The sequence below is a fragment of the Pinus tabuliformis genome, chromosome 6 (assembly GCF_031772625.1).
Source record: "Pinus tabuliformis cultivar Carrire ecotype Pingquan chromosome 6, CPIR1, whole genome shotgun sequence".
Taxonomy (NCBI): Eukaryota; Viridiplantae; Streptophyta; class Pinopsida; order Pinales; family Pinaceae; genus Pinus; species Pinus tabuliformis.
In genome coordinates, this window is record NC_142292.1 from 1,883,173,888 (window position 1) to 1,883,180,927 (window position 7,040).

Below are 7,040 nucleotides of genomic sequence, written 5' to 3' on the forward strand. Positions count from 1 at the left end.
TTTTTATTATTTATAGGCTCTATGTTCTAGTCAATTCATGCTTGGCCTAAACCTTTAATAAGCAAATGTTGATGATTGGAGGTTGTAGCAAATAAGACGATATATTAATATTTTTCTTGTGAAGAAGTGGTTATGAAATGACTATATTGTTCTGTTTTGAATCCAATTACTATTTAAAAAGTGGAGCTGAAGTTGAAGGATCGTGTGCTTTAGTTTCTCATATAAATTTGCAAATGAAAACAAAGTGAGATGAAGAAGTATCACAACCATTGAATTACTATCTAAATCTTTTTTCTTGTGTATCTATTTTTGGATTCACAGAGGATCTTGCCTACCTGACAGGGAAGCTTCCGGGACCCTCTATAGTGCTCCAGAGGCCTTTTCTTCAGGGACGTCTTGAATTCAGTCTTATATATGTCATAGCCAGCGTCATGCTCTAAATAAAGAGGTGCTAGTGACCACTGGCTCGACTGATAAGGAAAGGGATTTCACATCGATACCTAAACTACCACATGCTCATATATAACACATTAGTTACTAATATTATTGTAAGCTTGAAAATTTGTACACCATATACATTCAACATTCATCACATGTATTCAAAGAAAGTACCAAAAGCATTCATGAATCATATTCAAATTTAGCGTAGATTTATGTTAAATTACAAATCTATTTTGAGAATGAGGGTTAAGGGAAAAATTGTGTGCCATTAATAAAATTTTGTTGGGTTGCATTTCTATAAATCACAAGTTCAAACATTCATGACCCTTGGGTTTGGCATGAGTGGTTTGGAAAAATAAAAGGTGGGACAAATGGAGAACAAATCTTAGCAAGTTTAGAGGAGCAATTAATAAATCCTTTAAACCTATCAAAATTTGGCCAATAATTGAACAATTAAGAATTCAACTATTAGAAAACACAATATTCTTGAAATTTATAATTTATTTTAAAACCCTCATAAAACCTATCAAGGACGTCAAGATACTCTTCAAGCAGCCTTGATAAAATTTGCAAAACTAATGTAAACCATCATATCGATGATAGAACTCACTTCAGTTTAACAATTATATAGCATCATTATAACAAATAAAATTTACAACACAAAATGCTATGAAAATTGCATAAAATTGTATTCATATGTAGCAAAGTTTAAAAAATGAGGTGGGTACATGAAATTACATGAAAAAAGACACACAACCCAAGAGTTATTGTGGATTCTCTAAATAGCTTCAAACCTCCCAACAACTCCAAAAACAAATTTGACAAAGTTTCCCTATAGCCTAGAATTTATCCATATATAGGAACTCAAGAACCAAGACCTCACCCTAAACCACTAGTGGTATTTGAAAACCCACCAAGATTCTTTACAAAATTTCTAGATGTAGTATAACCAACTTCTTCTAGAAGCATCTTGAAGGATTTTCTAGTTGTAGAGTCGGTCCCTTTAGATTTAGCTATAATAAATCTTCATTCTCTCTATTGGCTATGTGTTGGACCTTCTCTCTCTATGTTGGGTGTTTCTTGAGCCCGGCGCTACTGTGACTGACCTGCCGACAATGCCAGTGGTCCCATCAATGTCAGTGCTAACTTCTGAAGTTGCACCTATTGTTGTGCTTGTTGTTGTGGTGGAGGTCTTGAGTTGTAACCTGCCTATGTTGACATCCCTTGTAATATCAGTTCAAATCCCTTTTGAATAGCTAAATTGTACAAAACTGACATGTTTTCTTCATTCATTGCCCATTGGGACGTCACGTGCTTATGCATCCAAGATGTGTCCTTCCAAAGTTGTTACTGGCTCGTAATCCAATTTTCGTACTTCCTTAAACATGCGCTTTAGCATGAACAAGAGTTCAAAATGTTCTTCATATAACTTCATGATATCCTTTCCTTGTAAAGGACAATCATCTCTCCGAAGCCTTTTTGGTCTTCTTTAATAGCATTCAGACTATTCATGAGGGTTTCTTTGGGGTACACATCGAACAAAGTAAACTATCAAACGAGAACTATACCTAGTTCTCAATTTTTTTAGGTAGAAAAAAAATCATCCGATTTTGAAAAGTGTTGATTCAGAATACACCTTTTTTTATCATACTTTTGACACTTTAAATTTTGGTATGTATTAAGTATGCATCTTTTTTTTTTAAATGTTAGTGCTTTCATGTCAATTTTTAAAAGTGATGATGCAACATCAACCCCTTTTTTGGGGCTTATTTTTGACACTTTAATTTTTTTTGATATATTAAGTATGGCTAATTTTTTGAAATTGTTGCCAATGTTCATGTGGATTTCAAAAGTAACATCAATGTTTTTTTAGGCATATTTTTAACTAAATTTTCTTATGTCCTAAGTATGCACTTTTTATAAATGTTGATTATCTAACCATTTTTGAAGTTGTCTTATTCCTCTTTTATTTTTCATCCTAAGACGTTTGTTTTCTAATGGTTTTCCTAACTTGTACTTTTTGCTTTTCTTTGCAATGTTTTTTTATAATGAAATTTTTTATATTTTTTGCAAAGCTAAAACAAAATAATAAAATTAATATTTTGAAGTTAAGATTTTTTTATATATCTATATATCATTGATCGATACTTCAATACACATAAAATAATTGTCACTAAAAAATAACAATTTTAAACACTCGACAAAAAATAAACATTTTTCATATAGATATACTTAAAAAAATATGTATTTCGAAACATTTTTGTTAAAAATGACATGCTAAATTAATGATTTTTATGAAAAAAATTGAATAAAAAAATTGGAAAATTAGTATTTTTTATGAAATATTTATTAATTTTATATCCAAAGATAATGACATTTGAATTATTTTTTTCTAAATAAAACGATTCACATAAAATTTGAAGTAAAAATACCCTGATCGACGTGCATATTGGAGGTTGGAAAGGACGGTAGACAGTCGTGTTAGTTATGAGGATTAATGGAAGGGTACCCTCCACTGCCCCCACACGCTCATGGTGATGGGTTCAGCGGCCTCCCATATGCATACTGGTAGAGGAGATAGGAAAGGTGGCGGGCATGGCAAGGACAAGGTGGGAGGCGATGCATGTAAGGAAGGATAGGGGAAAGGATATGGTAGGTTAGATTGTGGAGTTAAGGCAATTCGGGAGAGGGATAACCGCATTGCTGCAAACGTTGGTGGGAGCTGGAGCACTGGAGCAAGTAGGCAGAGCTACCATCAACGGCATCAGTGGAGCGTATTCGGGTATGTTTCTTGGTCCTGCAATCCCCTTGCTATGGCAACATTGTTTGTTTATGGATGGGGGGTTTGGGAGAAGCCAGGGGAGGGGAACTGGGGGGCTATAGGCTTGGGTTGGATGTGGTCTGGCTTTGAGAGCCCTGAGTGTCGACTGGGCAAGTAGATGGGAAGCTTCTCTTGAGAGTAGCAGAGTGAATTTGCATGACTATGCGGGTGGAGTGGTAGAAGCAATGCAATGGGGAAGTGTAGGCATGAGGGAAAGCAGAGGAGTAGTGCAACTTAACTGCACAGAGGGGCATGGGAAGGCTCAACCTTGTTGGGGAACCCTTGACTGGGCAGAGGGGAATGGGAAGGCTCACCTAGGTAGGGGCACTCTTGCTTGGCCGCATGAGGGGTGGGTCAACCGAACTATGTATGAGTGGCATGGGGAAGGGAACAGAGAGTAGCACGACAGGGAAAGATGACTGGCCTTGTTTCCTGAACAGGATGTCACCCAACCTGCATCTATCTCCGAAATAATTAGGGATAGACCAAAGAATAAGAATAACGGTGGTATTGAAATGCAACACCAGAGGTTAACTCATCGTGCCTTTGAACAGGGAGTGGAAAAAGTGGAGATGGCTCAGCCGGCAAGAGGAAGAGGGCGCAGAAGATGTGGGACGGAGCCTGGATGAGAAAATGGCTTGAGCACCTCGAAATCAAGAAGAGGTCAAAAACTAGTAGAATACCTCATCAGCGAAGCTGCGACGGTCTATAGGGAGGGAATGGATGCTGGCATCCACAAGTTGTTGGAAGAATGGGAGGGGGAAATTAAACAGGAAGGCGAATCCGAGGAGGAGATGGAGAACTGGCGGACTGTAATCTCGGATCCCGGGAATACCAAAGGCAAAATAACCCAGTTTAAATAGACCCTTTATCTATACTGGCTTATGAAGAGCCTTATGGGGAAGGCGATGGAGCAAATATTAGTGGGGATGGCACTGACTCTCCAAGACATGCCTAACTATAAAAAATATTTGTAGCAAATTCAATTTCAGCTTCACAAGCAGGACATTCGCCTAGACAGAATTCAAAGGCACATCCCTTGCATCATCGAACTAGCTGAGATGCCTGGTGACTTTGCCAAGGACCCGACATTGGTCGAGTCAGCTTCAGAAGAACAGCAAGAATAGCCAGTTACCTCGACGTCTTTTTTTTTATGGGTAGAATTTACTTTAAAATATGCATGCTTATGATAGATAGACACATAGAATCTTACCATGAAACTGATACTTATCTAGCTTGGTTAAAACGACTGATACTTCACTATTTTTGGATGGCTTATAACAAGGATAGGTGGCCAACAAACTTGGTTTCCCACTGGGCAAGTTGAGGCCACCTATCTCACATATGTGTTCTAAATTTGTTGTTTAAAAATAGAAAAAGAAGGACCTGCCAAGCTTTAAAAAAAAAATGAAGTAAAAATAACAAAAAATATGTTTAAAAACAAAAACAAACAATATAAAAGCAAAAACAATAAACAATAAACTTTAAAAAGAAAAAACAACAGAAAAACAAAAAAGAAGAAGAAGAAGAAGTAGAAAGACATAAGAAAAAAAATTAAACAAAATTGAAATGAAAAAATAAAATAAAATTTGGAAAACATTAAAAAAAACAATTTGAAAAAAAACAATAAAATAAATTTTAAAAATAAATAATATATATATATATATATATATATATATATATATGTCTAAAAATTGGCCCCTTGGGCCCCTAGCTGGCAAACGTTGATTCTGGGAATCAGTCTCCGCAAGACGAGGGCCGAGGAGTTGTTGTAAGGACCAGCAGAGTGGGCATTGTGGCCCCTCCATCAGCCCTTGTAGTGGCCCCTAGCTACCAAAGGTTCATTTAAGAATCGACCCCTCCCAACTAGGGTTATATTCTGGGAATAAGCCTTTGCCAACCGAGGGTCGATTCTAGGAATCGGCCTCTACCATCCAGGGGCCTAAGGGCCACCACAAGGGTCGTCGGTGTTGGCCTCAATGCCCCTCCGTCAGCCCTTGCGGTGGTCCCTGGGTCCCTTACTGATGCAGAACGATCACTGTAATCGATATTCGCCAGTTGGGGCAAGGGGCCAAACTTTTTTCTTTTTAAATTTTAGTTTTATTTTTAATTTTTTTAATTCAATTTTTATTTTATTGTTTCTTTAATTTGTTATAATGTTTTTTTATTATTTTCCAAATTTTTGTTGTATTTTTTTTTAATGTTTTTTAGTTTTATTTTAATGTTTTTTTTATTTTTGTCATATTTATTTTAATTATTTTTTATGTTTTTTCTTTAATTCATTTTAAAGTTTTTTTAATATTTTTTTTACTCGATATTTATTATAATTATTTTTTTTATTTAAACATTTAAAAAACAAATAATTGGTATTTAATTTGCCTTTTTTATTTGTTTATTTTTAATTATTCATTTTGTTTTATTTTTTTGTTTATTTATTTTTTGTTATTAAATTTATTTTATTTTTTATAATTACGTGTTTCATATATATATATATATAATTTTATTTTATTTTCTAATAAGTTAATTTTGTTTTTTAAACATTTTTTATGTTTGATTTATTTTTTGGGTCATTTTTAATTTTAATTTTTTTGTTGTCATATAGTCTCTTATTTATTAGTTATTATTTATTTTAACTTTTTCTTTTTACCTTTTGTTTTTGCTCTAGTTTTAGTTTTAATTTTATTCAATTTTTTTATTTTTGTTTTGTTTTGCATTTTTCATTTTTATTTATTTATCTAATTTCTTTTCTTTCTTTTTCTTCTCTTTTCTTTTCTTTTGTTTTTGTGCAATGTTCATGTAACCCGGCCTCATTATGTGTCAATCTAATAGCTAATTTTAAAGTTTTTATTATAATGGATCAAGTTTGTTCTCATAGAGTGTCAATTTAATGGTTGATTTTTAAGATTTTGTTGCAATGTGTCTAGTTCACCTAAACTATATATCAATTTAATGGTTGATTTTTAAATTTTCGTTGCAATGTGTCAAGTTGTCTTAGGTTAAGATTTTAAAATAGTTATATTTTTAGCATTTAAAAAATAAATTACTCTTAGTATAACGAATATTTCATTCAAGGGTTCATTTTTTAAGCTTTCTTAATCATATAATTTTTCCATAATTCCATGGTTGAAATATATTGAAAACTTCAGGTTTTTTGTAGTCGTGATATTTGGTTTTAATTCCATGGTTTAAAATTTGTCAAAATTTAATGTTTTTCTGAGTCATGATATTTTGTCATTAATGCTATGGTTGAAAAAAGTTATAAGTATTTTATCTTTTAATGCCAAGGTTGAAAATTGTTGGAATTTCAAGGCTTTTCAAAGATGTTATAGACATTTTTGGGCACTGCAACCCCAATCATAAATGTCCATAAACCAAGGGCTCTTAAGTCCCTAAAAATGTTGTTCCAAGCCGTAAAAGAACAAGGTCAGCTGATTACATCATCTCCCAGAAGTTCTCCATGAAAAACTACTCAGAACTGGTCAAAACCAAACCATCTCACCTGCTCGATGGTCAAAGTGCGTTGCATCCCACCTAAATTCACACGGGAGGTGTGATGCATACTGAAAAGCCCTTCTATGGGGTGCGATGGGTGAGAGTGGACAAATGGCAGGGTCAATCTGTGAGGTGGAGGATCATGGAATCTTCCAGAAACTTCTCCTGTGACACTTGGCTCTCTGCATTCACCCAGGGATGAGTAAGAGATCATCAATCTCCAAGTGGAATCAAGAACTATCAGAGAGAGGACACTAATCAAATCTCAAAAGCTAACTCACCCCCC